Source organism: Salvelinus fontinalis, chromosome 3 (assembly GCF_029448725.1).
Source record: "Salvelinus fontinalis isolate EN_2023a chromosome 3, ASM2944872v1, whole genome shotgun sequence".
Lineage (NCBI taxonomy): Eukaryota > Metazoa > Chordata > Actinopteri > Salmoniformes > Salmonidae > Salvelinus > Salvelinus fontinalis.
Window position 1 is genome coordinate 30,120,203 of NC_074667.1, and position 17,635 is coordinate 30,137,837.

A 17,635-nucleotide genomic window follows, 5' to 3' on the forward strand; every position below is an offset into this window, starting at 1 on the left:
TATTCACCTTCCTTCAGAAGCAAGTCTTTCTATAATTGCAATTTCTGTCACTTTCCATGACATGTTCACGTGTGGACAATACAATCCCATAGCCAAAACAGCTTAGTCTGAAAACTTTAGGATTTTTAATCTGAACCTCCAGGTTTAAACTCCCTGTTTGAAGACTGATTTAAGTCTGTCAATCACATAGCATCATCTGATATAGGAATTTGCAGTGTGCCATGCTTTTGTGAGAGACGACTGTCATCTAAAGCATCATCGGATTGGTCGTTGTTTAGCAACATTTGAACTGTAAAGCCACTTTGGTACTTGTGCTGATTCATTGACTTCGCTGTGTAAAGGCAGCGATTGCACACATCAAAATTCTGACCACGACGTGATTTGAACACGCAACCTTCTGATCTGGAGTCAGACGCGCTACCGTTGCGCCACGAGGTCTTGGCAGAAAGTAATCTATGGGGGGGATGCCTAGTTCAGATTTCGTTGACTGTATCAATTGGAATGAAGGCCTGTGTCTCTGGGGAAATGTACGATCTGACATGCATCTGCCCGGCAGGTTAGGTGTATGAAAACAGTTACATGCAGAGCCCGGATAGCTCAGTCGGTAGAGCATCAGACTTTTAATCTGAGGGTCCAGGGTTCAAGTCCCTGTTCAGGCGTACTTTTAATATTCACCTTCCTTCAGAAGCAAGTCTTTCTATAATTGCAATTTCTGTCACTTTCCATGACATGTTCACGTGTGGACAATTCAATCCCATAGCCAAAACAGCTTAGTCTGAAAACTTTAGGATTTTTAATCTGAACCTCCAGGTTTAAACTCCCTGTTTGAAGACTGATTTAAGTCTGTCAGTCACATAGCATCATCTGATATAGGAATTTGCAGTGTGCCATGCTTTTGTGAGAGACGACTGTCATCTAAAGCATCATCGGATTGGTCGTTGTTTAGCAACATTTGAACTGTAAAGCCACATTGGTACTTGTGCTGATTCATTGACTTCGCTGTGTAAAGGCAGCGATTACACACATCAAAATTCTGACCACGACGTGATTTGAACACGCAACCTTCTGATCTGGAGTCAGACGCGCTACCGTTGCGCCACGAGGTCTTGGAAGAATCTCATCTATGGGGGGGATGCCTAGTTCAGATTACGTTGACTGTATCAATTGGAATGAAGGCCTGTGTCTCTGGGGAAATGTACGATCTGACATGCATCTGCCCGGCTGGTTAGGTGTACGAAAACAGTTACATGCAGAGCCCGGATAGCTCAGTCGGTAGAGCATCAGACTTTTAATCTGAGGGTCCAGGGTTCAAGTCCCTGTTTAGGCGTCCTTTTAATATTCACCTTCCTTCAGAAGCAAGTCTTTCTATAATTGCAATTTCTGTCACTTTCCATGACATGTTCACGTGTGGACAATACAATCCCATAGCCAAAACAGCTTAGTCTGAAAACTTTAGGATTTTTAATCTGAACCTCCAGGTTTAAACTCCCTGTTTGAAGACTGATTTAAGTCTGTCAATCACATAGCATCATCTGATATAGGAATTTGCAGTGTGCCATGCTTTTGTGAGAGACGACTGTCATCTAAAGCATCATCGGATTGGTCGTTGTTTAGTAACATTTGAACTGTAAAGCCACTTTGGTACTTGTGCTGATTCATTGACTTCGCTGTGTAAAGGCAGCGATTGCACACATCAAAATTCTGACCACGACGTGATTTGAACACGCAACCTTCTGATCTGGAGTCAGACGCGCTACCGTTGCGCCACGAGGTCTTGGAAGAAAGTAATCTATGGGGGGGATGCCTAGTTCAGATTTCGTTGACTGTATCAATTGGAATGAAGGCCTGTGTCTCTGGGGAAATGTACGATCTGACATGCATCTGCCCGGCAGGTTAGGTGTATGAAAACAGTTACATGCGGAGCCCGGATAGCTCAGTCGGTAGAGCATCAGACTTTTAATCTGAGGGTCCAGGGTTCAAGTCCCTGTTCAGGCGTACTTTTAATATTCACCTTCCTTCAGAAGCAAGTCTTTCTATAATTGCAATTTCTGTCACTTTCCATGACATGTTCACGTGTGGACAATTCAATCCCATAGCCAAAACAGCTTAGTCTGAAAACTTTAGGATTTTTAATCTGAACCTCCAGGTTTAAACTCCCTGTTTGAAGACTGATTTAAGTCTGTCAGTCACATAGCATCATCTGATATAGGAATTTGCAGTGTGCCATGCTTTTGTGAGAGACGACTGTCATCTAAAGCATCATCGGATTGGTCGTTGTTTAGCAACATTTGAACTGTAAAGCCACATTGGTACTTGTGCTGATTCATTGACTTCGCTGTGTAAAGGCAGCGATTGCACACATGAAAATTCTGACCACGACGTGATTTGAACACGAAACTTTCTGATCTGGAGTCAGACGCGCTACCGTTGCGCCACAAGGTCTTGGAAGAATCTCATCTATGGGGGGGATGCCTAGTTCAGATTACGTTGACTGTATCAATTGGAATGAAGGCCTGTGTCTCTGGGGAAATGTACGATCTGACATGCATCTGCCCGGCTGGTTAGGTGTACGAAAACAGTTACATGCAGAGCCCGGATAGCTCAGTCGGTAGAGCATCAGACTTTTAATCTGAGGGTCCAGGGTTCAAGTCCCTGTTTAGGCGTCCTTTTAATATTCACCTTCCTTCAGAAGCAAGTCTTTCTATAATTGCAATTTCTGTCACTTTCCATGACATGTTCACGTGTGGACAATACAATCCCATAGCCAAAACAGCTTAGTCTGAAAACTTTAGGATTTTTAATCTGAACCTCCAGGTTTAAACTCCCTGTTTGAAGACTGATTTAAGTCTGTCAATCACATAGCATCATCTGATATAGGAATTTGCAGTGTGCCATGCTTTTGTGAGAGACGACTGTCATCTAAAGCATCATCGGATTGGTCGTTGTTTAGCAACATTTGAACTGTAAAGCCACTTTGGTACTTGTGCTGATTCATTGACTTCGCTGTGTAAAGGCAGCGATTGCACACATCAAAATTCTGACCACGACGTGATTTGAACACGCAACCTTCTGATCTGGAGTCAGACGCGCTACCGTTGCGCCACGAGGTCTTGGCAGAAAGTAATCTATGGGGGGGATGCCTACTTCAGATTTCGTTGACTGTATCAATTGGAATGAAGGCCTGTGTCTCTGGGGAAATGTACGATCTGACATGCATCTGCCCGGCAGGTTAGGTGTATGAAAACAGGTACATGCAGAGCCCGGATAGCTCAGTCGGTACAGCATCAGACTTTTAATCTGAGGGTCCAGGGTTTAAGTCCCTGTTCAGGCGTCCTTTTAATATTCACCTTCCTTCAGAAGCAAGTCTTTCTATAATTGCAATTTCTGTCACTTTCCATGACATATTCACGTGTGGACAATACAATCCCATAGCCAAAACAGCTTAGTCTGAAAACTTTAGGATTTTTAATCTGAACCTCCAGGTTTAAACTCCCTGTTTGAAGACTGATTTAAGTCTGTCAGTCACATAGCATCATCTGATATAGGAATTTGCAGTGTGCCATGCTTTTGTGAGAGATGACTGTCATCTAAAGCATCATCGGATTGGTCGTTGTTTAGCAACATTTGAACTGTAAAGCAACTTTGGTACTTGTGCTGATTCATTGACTTCGCTGTGTAAAGGCAGCGATTGCACATATCAAAATTCTGACCACGACGTGATTTGAACACGCAACCTTCTGATCTGGAGTCAGACGCGGTACCGTTGCGCCACGAGGTCTTGGAAGAAACTCATCTATGGGGGGGATGCCTAGTTCAGATTTCGTTGACTGTATCAATTGGAATGAAGGCCTGTGTCTCTGGGGAAATGCACGATCTGACATGCATCTGCCCGGCAGGTTCGGTGTATGAAAACAGTTACATGCAGTGCCCGAATAGCTCAGTCGGTAGAGCATCAGACTTTTAATCTGAGGGTCCAGGGTTCAAGTCCCTGTTCAGGCATCCTTTTAATATTCACCTTCCTTCAGAAGCAAGTCTTTCTATAATTGCAATTTCTGTCACTTTCCATGACATGTTCACGTGTGGACAATACAATCCCATAGCCAAAACAGCTTAGTCTGAAAACTTTAGGATTTTTAATCTGAACCTCCAGGTTTAAACTCCCTGTTTGAAGACTGATTTAAGTCTGTCAATCACACAGCATCATCTGATATAGGAATTTGCAGTGTGCCATGCTTTTGTGAGAGACGACTGTCATCTAAAGCATCATCGGATTGGTCGTTGTTTAGCAACATTTGAACTGTAAAGCCACATTGGTACTTGTGCTGATTCATTGACTTCGCTGTGTAAAGGCAGCGATTGCACACATCAAAATTCTGACCACGACGTGATTTGAACACGCAACCTTCTGATCTGGAGTCAGACGCGCTACCGTTGCGCCACGAGGTCTTGGAAGAAAGTCATCTATGGGGGGGATGCCTAGTTCAGATTTCGTTGACTGTATCAATTGGAATGAAGGCCTGTGTCTCTGGGGAAATGTACGATCTGACATGCATCTGCCCGGCAGGTTAGGTGTATGAAAACAGTTACATGCAGAGCCCGGATAGCTCAGTCGGTAGAGCATCAGACTTTTAATCTGAGGGTCCAGGGTTCAAGTCCCTGTTCAGGAGTACTTTTAATATTCACCTTCCTTCAGAAGCAAGTCTTTCTATAATTGCAATTTCTGTCACTTTCCATGACATGTTCACGTGTGGACAATTCAATCCCATAGCCAAAACAGCTTAGTCTGAAAACTTTAGGATTTTTAATCTGAACCTCCAGGTTTAAACTCCCTGTTTGAAGACTGATTTAAGTCTGTCAATCACATAGCATCATCTGATATAGGAATTTGCAGTGTGCCATGCTTTTGTGAGAGACGACTGTCATCTAAAGCATCATCGGATTGGTCGTTGTTTAGCAACATTTGAACTGTAAAGCCACATTGGTACTTGTGCTGATTCATTGACTTCGCTGTGTAAAGGCAGCGATTGCACACATCAAAATTCTGACCACGACGTGATTTGAACACGCAACCTTCTGATCTGGAGTCAGACGCACTACCGTTGCGCCACGAGGTCTTGGAAGAAACTCATCTATGGGGGGGATGCCTAGTTCAGATTTCGTTGACTGTATCAATTGGAATGAAGGCCTGTGTCTCTGGGGAAATGCACGATCTGACATGCATCTGCCCGGCAGGTTCGGTGTATGAAAACAGTTACATGCAGTGCCCGAATAGCTCAGTCGGTAGAGCATCAGACTTTTAATCTGAGGGTCCAGGGTTCAAGTCCCTGTTCAGGGATCCTTTTAATATTCACCTTCCTTCAGAAGCAAGTCTTTCTATAATTGCAATTTCTGTCACTTTCCATGACATGTTCACGTGTGGACAATACAATCCCATAGCCAAAACAGCTTAGTCTGAAAACTTTAGGATTTTTAATCTGAACCTCCAGATTTGAACTCCCTGTTTGAAGACTGATTTAAGTCTGTCAATCACACAGCATCATCTGATATAGGAATTTGCAGTGTGCCATGCTTTTGTGAGAGACGACTGTCATCTAAAGCATCATCGGATTGGTCGTTGTTTAGCAACATTTGAACTGTAAAGCCACATTGGTACTTGTGCTGATTCATTGACTTCGCTGTGTAAAGGCAGCGATTGCACACATCAAAATTCTGACCACGACGTGATTTGAACACTCAACCTTCTGATCTGGAGTCAGACGTGCTACCGTTGCGCCACGAGGTCTTGGAAGAAAGTAATCTACGGGGGGGATGCCTAGTTCAGATTTCGTTGACTGTATCAATTGGAATGAAGGCCTGTGTCTCTGGGGAAATGTACGATCTGACATGCATCTGCCCGGCAGGTTAGGTGTATGAAAACAGTTACATGCAGAGCCCGGATAGCTCAGTCGGTAGAGCATCAGACTTTTAATCTGACGGTCCAGGGTTCAAGTCCCTGTTCAGGCGTACTTTTAATATTCACCTTCCTTCAGAAGCAAGTCTTTCTATAATTGCAATTTCTGTCACTTTCCATGACATGTTCACGTGTGGACAATTCAATCCCATAGCCAAAACAGCTTAGTCTGAAAACTTTAGGATTTTTAATCTGAACCTCCAGGTTTAAACTCCCTGTTTGAAGACTGATTTAAGTCTGTCAGTCACATAGCATCATCTGATATAGGAATTTGCAGTGTGCCATGCTTTTGTGAGAGACGACTGTCATCTAAAGCATCATCGGATTGGTCGTTGTTTAGCAACATTTGAACTGTAAAGCCACATTGGTACTTGTGCTGATTCATTGACTTCGCTGTGTAAAGGCAGCGATTGCACACATCAAAATTCTGACCACGACGTGATTTGAACACGCAACCTTCTGATCTGGAGTCAGACGCGCTACCGTTGCGCCACGAGGTCTTGGAAGAAAGTAATCTATGGGGGGGATGCCTAGTTCAGATTTCGTTGACTGTATCAATTGGAATGAAGGCCTGTGTCTCTGGGGAAATGTACGATCTGACATGCATCTGCCCGGCAGGTTAGGTGTATGAAAACAGTTACATGCAGAGCCCGGATAGCTCAGTCGGTAGAGCATCAGACTTTTAATCTGACGGTCCAGGGTTCAAGTCCCTGTTCAGGCGTACTTTTAATATTCACCTTCCTTCAGAATCAAGTCTTTCTGTAATTGCAATTTCTGTCACTTTCCATGACATGTTCACGTGTGGACAATTCAATCCCATAGCCAAAACAGCTTAGTCTGAAAACTTTAGGATTTTTAATCTGAACCTCCAGGTTTAAACTCCCTGTTTGAAGACTGATTTAAGTCTGTCAATCACATAGCATCATCTGATATAGGAATTTGCAGTGTGCCATGCTTTTGTGAGAGACGACTGTCATCTAAAGCATCATCGGATTGGTCGTTGTTTAGCAACATTTGAACTGTAAAGCCACATTGGTACTTGTGCTGATTCATTGACTTCGCTGTGTAAAGGCAGCGATTGCACACATCAAAATTCTGACCACGACGTGATTTGAACACGCAACCTTCTGATCTGGAGTCAGACGCACTACCGTTGCGCCACGAGGTCTTGGAAGAAACTCATCTATGGGGGGGATGCCTAGTTCAGATTTCGTTGACTGTATCAATTGGAATGAAGGCCTGTGTCTCTGGGGAAATGCACGATCTGACATGCATCTGCCCGGCAGGTTCGGTGTATGAAAACAGTTACATGCAGTGCCCGAATAGCTCAGTCGGTAGAGCATCAGACTTTTAATCTGAGGGTCCAGGGTTCAAGTCCCTGTTCAGGGATCCTTTTAATATTCACCTTCCTTCAGAAGCAAGTCTTTCTATAATTGCAATTTCTGTCACTTTCCATGACATGTTCACGTGTGGACAATACAATCCCATAGCCAAAACAGCTTAGTCTGAAAACTTTAGGATTTTTAATCTGAACCTCCAGATTTGAACTCCCTGTTTGAAGACTGATTTAAGTCTGTCAATCACACAGCATCATCTGATATAGGAATTTGCAGTGTGCCATGCTTTTGTGAGAGACGACTGTCATCTAAAGCATCATCGGATTGGTCGTTGTTTAGCAACATTTGAACTGTAAAGCCACATTGGTACTTGTGCTGATTCATTGACTTCGCTGTGTAAAGGCAGCGATTGCACACATCAAAATTCTGACCACGACGTGATTTGAACACTCAACCTTCTGATCTGGAGTCAGACGTGCTACCGTTGCGCCACGAGGTCTTGGAAGAAAGTAATCTACGGGGGGGATGCCTAGTTCAGATTTCGTTGACTGTATCAATTGGAATGAAGGCCTGTGTCTCTGGGGAAATGTACGATCTGACATGCATCTGCCCGGCAGGTTAGGTGTATGAAAACAGTTACATGCAGAGCCCGGATAGCTCAGTCGGTAGAGCATCAGACTTTTAATCTGACGGTCCAGGGTTCAAGTCCCTGTTCAGGCGTACTTTTAATATTCACCTTCCTTCAGAAGCAAGTCTTTCTATAATTGCAATTTCTGTCACTTTCCATGACATGTTCACGTGTGGACAATTCAATCCCATAGCCAAAACAGCTTAGTCTGAAAACTTTAGGATTTTTAATCTGAACCTCCAGGTTTAAACTCCCTGTTTGAAGACTGATTTAAGTCTGTCAGTCACATAGCATCATCTGATATAGGAATTTGCAGTGTGCCATGCTTTTGTGAGAGACGACTGTCATCTAAAGCATCATCGGATTGGTCGTTGTTTAGCAACATTTGAACTGTAAAGCCACATTGGTACTTGTGCTGATTCATTGACTTCGCTGTGTAAAGGCAGCGATTGCACACATCAAAATTCTGACCACGACGTGATTTGAACACGCAACCTTCTGATCTGGAGTCAGACGCGCTACCGTTGCGCCACGAGGTCTTGGAAGAAAGTAATCTATGGGGGGGATGCCTAGTTCAGATTTCGTTGACTGTATCAATTGGAATGAAGGCCTGTGTCTCTGGGGAAATGTACGATCTGACATGCATCTGCCCGGCAGGTTAGGTGTATGAAAACAGTTACATGCAGAGCCCGGATAGCTCAGTCGGTAGAGCATCAGACTTTTAATCTGACGGTCCAGGGTTCAAGTCCCTGTTCAGGCGTACTTTTAATATTCACCTTCCTTCAGAAGCAAGTCTTTCTATAATTGCAATTTCTGTCACTTTCCATGACATGTTCACGTGTGGACAATACAATCCCATAGCCAAAACAGCTTAGTCTGAAAACTTTAGGATTTTTAATCTGAACCTCCAGGTTTAAACTCCCTGTTTGAAGACTGATTTAAGTCTGTCAATCACATAGCATCATCTGATATAGGAATTTGCAGTGTGCCATGCTTTTGTGAGAGACGACTGTCATCTAAAGCATCATCGGATTGGTCGTTGTTTAGCAACATTTGAACTGTAAAGCCACTTTGGTACTTGTGCTGATTCATTGACTTCGCTGTGTAAAGGCAGCGATTGCACACATCAAAATTCTGACCACGACGTGATTTGAACACGCAACCTTCTGATCTGGAGTCAGACGCGCTACCGTTGCGCCACGAGGTCTTGGAAGAAAGTAATCTATGGGGGGGATGCCTAGTTCAGATTTCGTTGACTGTATCAATTGGAATGAAGGCCTGTGTCTCTGGGGAAATGTACGATCTGACATGCATCTGCCCGGCAGGTTAGGTGTATGAAAACAGTTACATGCAGAGCCCGGATAGCTCAGTCGGTAGAGCATCAGACTTTTAATCTGAGGGTCCAGGGTTCAAGTCCCTGTTCAGGCGTACTTTTAATATTCACCTTCCTTCAGAAGCAAGTCTTTCTATAATTGCAATTTCTGTCACTTTCCATGACATGTTCACGTGTGGACAATTCAATCCCATAGCCAAAACAGCTTAGTCTGAAAACTTTAGGATTTTTAATCTGAACCTCCAGGTTTAAACTCCCTGTTTGAAGACTGATTTAAGTCTGTCAGTCACATAGCATCATCTGATATAGGAATTTGCAGTGTGCCATGCTTTTGTGAGAGACGACTGTCATCTAAAGCATCATCGGATTGGTCGTTGTTTAGCAACATTTGAACTGTAAAGCCACATTGGTACTTGTGCTGATTCATTGACTTCGCTGTGTAAAGGCAGCGATTGCACACATGAAAATTCTGACCACGACGTGATTTGAACACGAAACTTTCTGATCTGGAGTCAGACGCGCTACCGTTGCGCCACAAGGTCTTGGAAGAATCTCATCTATGGGGGGGATGCCTAGTTCAGATTACGTTGACTGTATCAATTGGAATGAAGGCCTGTGTCTCTGGGGAAATGTACGATCTGACATGCATCTGCCCGGCTGGTTAGGTGTACGAAAACAGTTACATGCAAAGCCCGGATAGCTCAGTCGGTAGAGCATCAGACTTTTAATCTGAGGGTCCAGGGTTCAAGTCCCTGTTTAGGCGTCCTTTTAATATTCACCTTCCTTCAGAAGCAAGTCTTTCTATAATTGCAATTTCTGTCACTTTCCATGACATGTTCACGTGTGGACAATGCAATCCCATAGCCAAAACAGCTTAGTCTGAAAACTTTAGGATTTTTAATCTGAACCTCCAGGTTTAAACTCCCTGTTTGAAGACTGATTTAAGTCTGTCAATCACATAGCATCATCTGATATAGGAATTTGCAGTGTGCCATGCTTTTGTGAGAGACGACTGTCATCTAAAGCATCATCGGATTGGTCGTTGTTTAGCAACATTTGAACTGTAAAGCCACATTGGTACTTGTGCTGATTCATTGACTTCGCTGTGTAAAGGCAGCGATTGCACACATCAAAATTCTGACCACGACGTGATTTGAACACGCAACCTTCTGATCTGGAGTCAGACGCGCTACCGTTGCGCCACGAGGTCTTGGAAGAAAGTAATCTATGGGGGGGATGCCTAGTTCAGATTTCGTTGACTGTATCAATTGGAATGAAGGCCTGTGTCTCTGGGGAAATGTACGATCTGACATGCATCTGCCCGGCTGGTTAGGTGTACGAAAACAGTTACATGCAAAGCCCGGATAGCTCAGTCGGTAGAGCATCAGACTTTTAATCTGAGGGTCCAGGGTTCAAGTCCCTGTTTAGGCGTCCTTTTAATATTCACCTTCCTTCAGAAGCAAGTCTTTCTATAATTGCAATTTCTGTCACTTTCCATGACATGTTCACGTGTGGACAATGCAATCCCATAGCCAAAACAGCTTAGTCTGAAAACTTTAGGATTTTTAATCTGAACCTCCAGGTTTAAACTCCCTGTTTGAAGACTGATTTAAGTCTGTCAATCACATAGCATCATCTGATATAGGAATTTGCAGTGTGCCATGCTTTTGTGAGAGACGACTGTCATCTAAAGCATCATCGGATTGGTCGTTGTTTAGCAACATTTGAACTGTAAAGCCACATTGGTACTTGTGCTGATTCATTGACTTCGCTGTGTAAAGGCAGCGATTGCACACATCAAAATTCTGACCACGACGTGATTTGAACACGCAACCTTCTGATCTGGAGTCAGACGCGCTACCGTTGCGCCACGAGGTCTTGGAAGAAAGTAATCTATGGGGGGGATGCCTAGTTCAGATTTCGTTGACTGTATCAATTGGAATGAAGGCCTGTGTCTCTGGGGAAATGTACGATCTGACATGCATCTGCCCGGCAGGTTAGGTGTATGAAAACAGTTACATGCAGAGCCCGGATAGCTCAGTCGGTAGAGCATCAGACTTTTAATCTGACGGTCCAGGGTTCAAGTCCCTGTTCAGGCGTACTTTTAATATTCACCTTCCTTCAGAAGCAAGTCTTTCTATAATTGCAATTTCTGTCACTTTCCATGACATGTTCACGTGTGGACAATTCAATCCCATAGCCAAAACAGCTTAGTCTGAAAACTTTAGGATTTTTAATCTGAACCTCCAGGTTTAAACTCCCTGTTTGAAGACTGATTTAAGTCTGTCAGTCACATAGCATCATCTGATATAGGAATTTGCAGTGTGCCATGCTTTTGTGAGAGACGACTGTCATCTAAAGCATCATCGGATTGGTCGTTGTTTAGCAACATTTGAACTGTAAAGCCACATTGGTACTTGTGCTGATTCATTGACTTCGCTGTGTAAAGGCAGCGATTGCACACATGAAAATTCTGACCACGACGTGATTTGAACACGAAACTTTCTGATCTGGAGTCAGACGCGCTACCGTTGCGCCACAAGGTCTTGGAAGAATCGCATCTATGGGGGGGATGCCTAGTTCAGATTACGTTGACTGTATCAATTGGAATGAAGGCCTGTGTCTCTGGGGAAATGTACGATCTGACATGCATCTGCCCGGCTGGTTAGGTGTACGAAAACAGTTACATGCAGAGCCCGGATAGCTCAGTCGGTAGAGCATCAGACTTTTAATCTGATGGTCCAGGGTTCAAGTCCCTGTTTAGGCGTCCTTTTAATATTCACCTTCCTTCAGAAGCAAGTCTTTCTATAATTGCAATTTCTGTCACTTTCCATGACATGTTCACGTGTGGACAATACAATCCCATAGCCAAAACAGCTTAGTCTGAAAACTTTAGGATTTTTAATCTGAACCTCCAGGTTTAAACTCCCTGTTTGAAGACTGATTTAAGTCTGTCAATCACATAGCATCATCTGATATAGGAATTTGCAGTGTGCCATGCTTTTGTGAGAGACGACTGTCATCTAAAGCATCATCGGATTGGTCGTTGTTTAGCAACATTTGAACTGTAAAGCCACTTTGGTACTTGTGCTGATTCATTGACTTCGCTGTGTAAAGGCAGCGATTGCACACATCAAAATTCTGACCACGACGTGATTTGAACACGCAACCTTCTGATCTGGAGTCAGACGCGCTACCGTTGCGCCACGAGGTCTTGGAAGAAAGTAATCTATGGGGGGGATGCCTAGTTCAGATTTCGTTGACTGTATCAATTGGAATGAAGGCCTGTGTCTCTGGGGAAATGTACGATCTGACATGCATCTGCCCGGCAGGTTAGGTGTATGAAAACAGTTACATGCAGAGCCCGGATAGCTCAGTCGGTAGAGCATCAGACTTTTAATCTGAGGGTCCAGGGTTCAAGTCCCTGTTCAGGCGTACTTTTAATATTCACCTTCCTTCAGAAGCAAGTCTTTCTATAATTGCAATTTCTGTCACTTTCCATGACATGTTCACGTGTGGACAATTCAATCCCATAGCCAAAACAGCTTAGTCTGAAAACTTTAGGATTTTTAATCTGAACCTCCAGGTTTAAACTCCCTGTTTGAAGACTGATTTAAGTCTGTCAGTCACATAGCATCATCTGATATAGGAATTTGCAGTGTGCCATGCTTTTGTGAGAGACGACTGTCATCTAAAGCATCATCGGATTGGTCGTTGTTTAGCAACATTTGAACTGTAAAGCCACATTGGTACTTGTGCTGATTCATTGACTTCGCTGTGTAAAGGCAGCGATTGCACACATGAAAATTCTGACCACGACGTGATTTGAACACGAAACTTTCTGATCTGGAGTCAGACGCGCTACCGTTGCGCCACAAGGTCTTGGAAGAATCTCATCTATGGGGGGGATGCCTAGTTCAGATTACGTTGACTGTATCAATTGGAATGAAGGCCTGTGTCTCTGGGGAAATGTACGATCTGACATGCATCTGCCCGGCTGGTTAGGTGTACGAAAACAGTTACATGCAGAGCCCGGATAGCTCAGTCGGTAGAGCATCAGACTTTTAATCTGAGGGTCCAGGGTTCAAGTCCCTGTTTAGGCGTCCTTTTAATATTCACCTTCCTTCAGAAGCAAGTCTTTCTATAATTGCAATTTCTGTCACTTTCCATGACATGTTCACGTGTGGACAATGCAATCCCATAGCCAAAACAGCTTAGTCTGAAAACTTTAGGATTTTTAATCTGAACCTCCAGGTTTAAACTCCCTGTTTGAAGACTGATTTAAGTCTGTCAATCACATAGCATCATCTGATATAGGAATTTGCAGTGTGCCATGCTTTTGTGAGAGACGACTGTCATCTAAAGCATCATCGGATTGGTCGTTGTTTAGCAACATTTGAACTGTAAAGCCACTTTGGTACTTGTGCTGATTCATTGACTTCGCTGTGTAAAGGCAGCGATTGCACACATCAAAATTCTGACCACGACGTGATTTGAACACGCAACCTTCTGATCTGGAGTCAGACGCGCTACCGTTGCGCCACGAGGTCTTGGAAGAAAGTAATCTATGGGGGGGATGCCTAGTTCAGATTTCGTTGACTGTATCAATTGGAATGAAGGCCTGTGTCTCTGGGGAAATGTACGATCTGACATGCATCTGCCCGGCAGGTTAGGTGTATGAAAACAGTTACATGCAGAGCCCGGATAGCTCAGTCGGTAGAGCATCAGACTTTTAATCTGAGGGTCCAGGGTTCAAGTCCCTGTTCAGGCGTACTTTTAATATTCACCTTCCTTCAGAAGCAAGTCTTTCTATAATTGCAATTTCTGTCACTTTCCATGACATGTTCACGTGTGGACAATTCAATCCCATAGCCAAAACAGCTTAGTCTGAAAACTTTAGGATTTTTAATCTGAACCTCCAGGTTTAAACTCCCTGTTTGAAGACTGATTTAAGTCTGTCAGTCACATAGCATCATCTGATATAGGAATTTGCAGTGTGCCATGCTTTTGTGAGAGACGACTGTCATCTAAAGCATCATCGGATTGGTCGTTGTTTAGCAACATTTGAACTGTAAAGCCACATTGGTACTTGTGCTGATTCATTGACTTCGCTGTGTAAAGGCAGCGATTGCACACATCAAAATTCTGACCACGACGTGATTTGAACACGAAACTTTCTGATCTGGAGTCAGACGCGCTACCGTTGCGCCACAAGGTCTTGGAAGAATCTCATCTATGGGGGGGATGCCTAGTTCAGATTACGTTGACTGTATCAATTGGAATGAAGGCCTGTGTCTCTGGGGAAATGTACGATCTGACATGCATCTGCCCGGCTGGTTAGGTGTACGAAAACAGTTACATGCAGAGCCCGGATAGCTCAGTCGGTAGAGCATCAGACTTTTAATCTGAGGGTCCAGGGTTCAAGTCCCTGTTTAGGCGTCCTTTTAATATTCACCTTCCTTCAGAAGCAAGTCTTTCTATAATTGCAATTTCTGTCACTTTCCATGACATGTTCACGTGTGGACAATACAATCCCATAGCCAAAACAGCTTAGTCTGAAAACTTTAGGATTTTTAATCTGAACCTCCAGGTTTAAACTCCCTGTTTGAAGACTGATTTAAGTCTGTCAATCACATAGCATCATCTGATATAGGAATTTGCAGTGTGCCATGCTTTTGTGAGAGACGACTGTCATCTAAAGCATCATCGGATTGGTCGTTGTTTAGCAACATTTGAACTGTAAAGCCACATTGGTACTTGTGCTGATTCATTGACTTCGCTGTGTAAAGGCAGCGATTACACACATCAAAATTCTGACCACGACGTGATTTGAACACGCAACCTTCTGATCTGGAGTCAGACGCGCTACCGTTGCGCCACGAGGTCTTGGAAGAATCTCATCTATGGGGGGGATGCCTAGTTCAGATTTCGTTGACTGTATCAATTGGAATGAAGGCCTGTGTCTCTGGGGAAATGTACGATCTGACATGCATCTGCCCGGCAGGTTAGGTGTATGAAAACAGGTACATGCAGAGCCCGGATAGCTCAGTCGGTACAGCATCAGACTTTTAATCTGAGGGTCCAGGGTTTAAGTCCCTGTTCAGGCGTCCTTTTAATATTCACCTTCCTTCAGAAGCAAGTCTTTCTATAATTGCAATTTCTGTCACTTTCCATGACATATTCACGTGTGGACAATACAATCCCATAGCCAAAACAGCTTAGTCTGAAAACTTTAGGATTTTTAATCTGAACCTCCAGGTTTAAACTCCCTGTTTGAAGACTGATTTAAGTCTGTCAATCACACAGCATCATCTGATATAGGAATTTGCAGTGTGCCATGCTTTTGTGAGAGATGACTGTCATCTAAAGCATCATCGGATTGGTCGTTGTTTAGCAACATTTGAACTGTAAAGCCACATTGGTACTTGTGCTGATTCATTGACTTCGCTGTGTAAAGGCAGCGATTGCACACATCAAAATTCTGACCACGACGTGATTTGAACACGCAACCTTCTGATCTGGAGTCAGACGCGCTACCGTTGCGCCACGAGGTCTTGGAAGAAAATCATCAATGGGGGGGGATGCCTAGTTCAGATTTCGTTGACTGTATCAATTGGAATGAAGGCCTGTGTCTCTGGGGAAATGTACGATCTGGCATGCATCTGCCCGGCAGGTTAGGTATATGAAAACAGTTACATGCAGAGCCCGGATAGCTCAGTCGGTAGAGCATCAGACTTTTAATCTGAGGGTCCACGTTTCAAGTCCCTGTTCAGGCGTCCTTTTAATATTCACCTTCCTTCAGAAGCAAGTCTTTCTATAATTGCAATTTCTGTCACTTTCCATGACATGTTCACGTGTGGACAATACAATCCCATAGCCAAAACAGCTTAGTCTGAAAACTTTAGGATTTTTAATCTGAACCTCCAGGTTTAAACTCCCTGTTTGAAGACTGATTTAAGTCTGTCAATCACATAGCATCATCTGATATAGGAATTTGCAGTGTGCCATGCTTTTGTGAGAGACGACTGTCTTCTAAAGCATCATCGGATTGGTCGTTGTTTAGCAACATTTGAACTGTAAAGCAACTTTGGTACTTGTGCTGATTCATTGACTTCGCTGTGTAAAGGCAGCGATTGCACATATCAAAATTCTGACCACGACGTGATTTGAACACGCAACCTTCTGATCTGGAGTCAGACGCGCTACCGTTGCGCCACGAGGTCTTGGAAGAAACTCATCTATGGGGGGGATGCCTAGTTCAGATTTCGTTGACTGTATCAATTGGAATGAAGGCCTGTGTCTCTGGGGAAATGCACGATCTGACATGCATCTGCCCGGCAGGTTCGGTGTATGAAAACAGTTACATGCAGTGCCCGAATAGCTCAGTCGGTAGAGCATCAGACTTTTAATCTGAGGGTCCAGGGTTCAAGTCCCTGTTCAGGCATCCTTTTAATATTCACCTTCCTTCAGAAGCAAGTCTTTCTATAATTGCAATTTCTGTCACTTTCCATGACATGTTCACGTGTGGACAATACAATCCCATAGCCAAAACAGCTTAGTCTGAAAACTTTAGGATTTTTAATCTGAACCTCCAGATTTGAACTCCCTGTTTGAAGACTGATTTAAGTCTGTCAATCACACAGCATCATCTGATATAGGAATTTGCAGTGTGCCATGCTTTTGTGAGAGACGACTGTCATCTAAAGCATCATCGGATTGGTCGTTGTTTAGCAACATTTGAACTGTAAAGCCACATTGGTACTTGTGCTGATTCATTGACTTCGCTGTGTAAAGGCAGCGATTGCACACATCAAATTTCTGACCACGACGTGATTTGAACACGCAACCTTCTGATCTGGAGTCAGACGCGCTACCGTTGCGCCACGAGGTCTTGGAAGAAACTCATCTATGGGGGGGATGCCTAGTTCAGATTTCGTTGACTGTATCAATTGGAATGAAGGCCTGTGTCTCTGGGGAAATGTACGATCTGACATGCATCTGCCCGACAGGTTAGGTGTATGAAAACAGTTACATGCAGAGCACGGATAGCTCAGTCGTTAGAGCATCAGACTTTTAATCTGAGGGTGCAGGGTTCAAGTCCCTGTTCAGGCGTCCTTTTAATATTCACCTTCCTTCAGAAGCAAGTCTTTCTATAATTGCAATTTCTGTCACTTTCCATGACATGTTCACGTGTGGACAATACAATCCCATAGCCAAAACAGCTTAGTCTGAAAACTTTAGGATTTTTAATCTGAACCTCCAGGTTTAAACTCCCTGTTTGAAGACTGATTTAAGTCTGTCAATCACATAGCATCATCTGATATAGGAATTTGCAGTGTGCCATGCTTTTGTGAGAGACGACTGTCTTCTAAAGCATCATCGGATTG

The 17,635-nt window shown here is 43.7% G+C and overlaps 37 non-coding genes across 37 annotated transcripts; 19 read left to right on the top strand and 18 right to left on the bottom strand.

Moving 5' to 3' along the window:
* Nucleotides 1-366: 366 nt before the first annotated feature.
* On the bottom strand, nt 367-438 carry trnaw-cca (transfer RNA tryptophan (anticodon CCA)). Its single transcript has one exon. It is a non-coding gene; the product is annotated as a tRNA-Trp (tRNA).
* Nucleotides 439-586: 148 nt separating this feature from the next.
* trnak-uuu (transfer RNA lysine (anticodon UUU)) lies at nt 587-659 on the top strand. Its single transcript has one exon. It is a non-coding gene; the product is annotated as a tRNA-Lys (tRNA).
* A 375-nt stretch (nt 660-1,034) lies between these two features.
* Nucleotides 1,035-1,106, bottom strand: trnaw-cca (transfer RNA tryptophan (anticodon CCA)). The gene has a single exon. It is a non-coding gene; the product is annotated as a tRNA-Trp (tRNA).
* A 148-nt stretch (nt 1,107-1,254) lies between these two features.
* Nucleotides 1,255-1,327, top strand: trnak-uuu (transfer RNA lysine (anticodon UUU)). The gene has a single exon. It is a non-coding gene; the product is annotated as a tRNA-Lys (tRNA).
* Nucleotides 1,328-1,702: 375 nt separating this feature from the next.
* Nucleotides 1,703-1,774, bottom strand: trnaw-cca (transfer RNA tryptophan (anticodon CCA)). Its single transcript has one exon. It is a non-coding gene; the product is annotated as a tRNA-Trp (tRNA).
* Nucleotides 1,775-1,922: 148 nt separating this feature from the next.
* On the top strand, nt 1,923-1,995 carry trnak-uuu (transfer RNA lysine (anticodon UUU)). Its single transcript has one exon. It is a non-coding gene; the product is annotated as a tRNA-Lys (tRNA).
* A 595-nt stretch (nt 1,996-2,590) lies between these two features.
* Nucleotides 2,591-2,663, top strand: trnak-uuu (transfer RNA lysine (anticodon UUU)). The gene has a single exon. It is a non-coding gene; the product is annotated as a tRNA-Lys (tRNA).
* A 375-nt stretch (nt 2,664-3,038) lies between these two features.
* trnaw-cca (transfer RNA tryptophan (anticodon CCA)) lies at nt 3,039-3,110 on the bottom strand. The gene has a single exon. It is a non-coding gene; the product is annotated as a tRNA-Trp (tRNA).
* An 816-nt stretch (nt 3,111-3,926) lies between these two features.
* On the top strand, nt 3,927-3,999 carry trnak-uuu (transfer RNA lysine (anticodon UUU)). The gene has a single exon. It is a non-coding gene; the product is annotated as a tRNA-Lys (tRNA).
* A 375-nt stretch (nt 4,000-4,374) lies between these two features.
* On the bottom strand, nt 4,375-4,446 carry trnaw-cca (transfer RNA tryptophan (anticodon CCA)). Its single transcript has one exon. It is a non-coding gene; the product is annotated as a tRNA-Trp (tRNA).
* A 596-nt stretch (nt 4,447-5,042) lies between these two features.
* Nucleotides 5,043-5,114, bottom strand: trnaw-cca (transfer RNA tryptophan (anticodon CCA)). The gene has a single exon. It is a non-coding gene; the product is annotated as a tRNA-Trp (tRNA).
* An 816-nt stretch (nt 5,115-5,930) lies between these two features.
* Nucleotides 5,931-6,003, top strand: trnak-uuu (transfer RNA lysine (anticodon UUU)). The gene has a single exon. It is a non-coding gene; the product is annotated as a tRNA-Lys (tRNA).
* Nucleotides 6,004-6,378: 375 nt separating this feature from the next.
* trnaw-cca (transfer RNA tryptophan (anticodon CCA)) lies at nt 6,379-6,450 on the bottom strand. The gene has a single exon. It is a non-coding gene; the product is annotated as a tRNA-Trp (tRNA).
* A 148-nt stretch (nt 6,451-6,598) lies between these two features.
* On the top strand, nt 6,599-6,671 carry trnak-uuu (transfer RNA lysine (anticodon UUU)). The gene has a single exon. It is a non-coding gene; the product is annotated as a tRNA-Lys (tRNA).
* Nucleotides 6,672-7,046: 375 nt separating this feature from the next.
* On the bottom strand, nt 7,047-7,118 carry trnaw-cca (transfer RNA tryptophan (anticodon CCA)). The gene has a single exon. It is a non-coding gene; the product is annotated as a tRNA-Trp (tRNA).
* Nucleotides 7,119-7,934: 816 nt separating this feature from the next.
* trnak-uuu (transfer RNA lysine (anticodon UUU)) lies at nt 7,935-8,007 on the top strand. Its single transcript has one exon. It is a non-coding gene; the product is annotated as a tRNA-Lys (tRNA).
* A 375-nt stretch (nt 8,008-8,382) lies between these two features.
* trnaw-cca (transfer RNA tryptophan (anticodon CCA)) lies at nt 8,383-8,454 on the bottom strand. The gene has a single exon. It is a non-coding gene; the product is annotated as a tRNA-Trp (tRNA).
* A 148-nt stretch (nt 8,455-8,602) lies between these two features.
* On the top strand, nt 8,603-8,675 carry trnak-uuu (transfer RNA lysine (anticodon UUU)). The gene has a single exon. It is a non-coding gene; the product is annotated as a tRNA-Lys (tRNA).
* Nucleotides 8,676-9,050: 375 nt separating this feature from the next.
* trnaw-cca (transfer RNA tryptophan (anticodon CCA)) lies at nt 9,051-9,122 on the bottom strand. Its single transcript has one exon. It is a non-coding gene; the product is annotated as a tRNA-Trp (tRNA).
* Nucleotides 9,123-9,270: 148 nt separating this feature from the next.
* On the top strand, nt 9,271-9,343 carry trnak-uuu (transfer RNA lysine (anticodon UUU)). The gene has a single exon. It is a non-coding gene; the product is annotated as a tRNA-Lys (tRNA).
* Nucleotides 9,344-9,938: 595 nt separating this feature from the next.
* Nucleotides 9,939-10,011, top strand: trnak-uuu (transfer RNA lysine (anticodon UUU)). Its single transcript has one exon. It is a non-coding gene; the product is annotated as a tRNA-Lys (tRNA).
* A 375-nt stretch (nt 10,012-10,386) lies between these two features.
* Nucleotides 10,387-10,458, bottom strand: trnaw-cca (transfer RNA tryptophan (anticodon CCA)). The gene has a single exon. It is a non-coding gene; the product is annotated as a tRNA-Trp (tRNA).
* A 148-nt stretch (nt 10,459-10,606) lies between these two features.
* On the top strand, nt 10,607-10,679 carry trnak-uuu (transfer RNA lysine (anticodon UUU)). The gene has a single exon. It is a non-coding gene; the product is annotated as a tRNA-Lys (tRNA).
* A 375-nt stretch (nt 10,680-11,054) lies between these two features.
* trnaw-cca (transfer RNA tryptophan (anticodon CCA)) lies at nt 11,055-11,126 on the bottom strand. The gene has a single exon. It is a non-coding gene; the product is annotated as a tRNA-Trp (tRNA).
* Nucleotides 11,127-11,274: 148 nt separating this feature from the next.
* On the top strand, nt 11,275-11,347 carry trnak-uuu (transfer RNA lysine (anticodon UUU)). Its single transcript has one exon. It is a non-coding gene; the product is annotated as a tRNA-Lys (tRNA).
* Nucleotides 11,348-11,942: 595 nt separating this feature from the next.
* trnak-uuu (transfer RNA lysine (anticodon UUU)) lies at nt 11,943-12,015 on the top strand. Its single transcript has one exon. It is a non-coding gene; the product is annotated as a tRNA-Lys (tRNA).
* A 375-nt stretch (nt 12,016-12,390) lies between these two features.
* On the bottom strand, nt 12,391-12,462 carry trnaw-cca (transfer RNA tryptophan (anticodon CCA)). The gene has a single exon. It is a non-coding gene; the product is annotated as a tRNA-Trp (tRNA).
* A 148-nt stretch (nt 12,463-12,610) lies between these two features.
* Nucleotides 12,611-12,683, top strand: trnak-uuu (transfer RNA lysine (anticodon UUU)). The gene has a single exon. It is a non-coding gene; the product is annotated as a tRNA-Lys (tRNA).
* Nucleotides 12,684-13,278: 595 nt separating this feature from the next.
* trnak-uuu (transfer RNA lysine (anticodon UUU)) lies at nt 13,279-13,351 on the top strand. The gene has a single exon. It is a non-coding gene; the product is annotated as a tRNA-Lys (tRNA).
* Nucleotides 13,352-13,726: 375 nt separating this feature from the next.
* trnaw-cca (transfer RNA tryptophan (anticodon CCA)) lies at nt 13,727-13,798 on the bottom strand. The gene has a single exon. It is a non-coding gene; the product is annotated as a tRNA-Trp (tRNA).
* A 148-nt stretch (nt 13,799-13,946) lies between these two features.
* Nucleotides 13,947-14,019, top strand: trnak-uuu (transfer RNA lysine (anticodon UUU)). The gene has a single exon. It is a non-coding gene; the product is annotated as a tRNA-Lys (tRNA).
* Nucleotides 14,020-14,614: 595 nt separating this feature from the next.
* On the top strand, nt 14,615-14,687 carry trnak-uuu (transfer RNA lysine (anticodon UUU)). The gene has a single exon. It is a non-coding gene; the product is annotated as a tRNA-Lys (tRNA).
* A 375-nt stretch (nt 14,688-15,062) lies between these two features.
* On the bottom strand, nt 15,063-15,134 carry trnaw-cca (transfer RNA tryptophan (anticodon CCA)). The gene has a single exon. It is a non-coding gene; the product is annotated as a tRNA-Trp (tRNA).
* A 596-nt stretch (nt 15,135-15,730) lies between these two features.
* On the bottom strand, nt 15,731-15,802 carry trnaw-cca (transfer RNA tryptophan (anticodon CCA)). Its single transcript has one exon. It is a non-coding gene; the product is annotated as a tRNA-Trp (tRNA).
* A 597-nt stretch (nt 15,803-16,399) lies between these two features.
* trnaw-cca (transfer RNA tryptophan (anticodon CCA)) lies at nt 16,400-16,471 on the bottom strand. The gene has a single exon. It is a non-coding gene; the product is annotated as a tRNA-Trp (tRNA).
* Nucleotides 16,472-16,619: 148 nt separating this feature from the next.
* On the top strand, nt 16,620-16,692 carry trnak-uuu (transfer RNA lysine (anticodon UUU)). The gene has a single exon. It is a non-coding gene; the product is annotated as a tRNA-Lys (tRNA).
* Nucleotides 16,693-17,067: 375 nt separating this feature from the next.
* Nucleotides 17,068-17,139, bottom strand: trnaw-cca (transfer RNA tryptophan (anticodon CCA)). The gene has a single exon. It is a non-coding gene; the product is annotated as a tRNA-Trp (tRNA).
* Nucleotides 17,140-17,635: the final 496 nt, after the last annotated feature.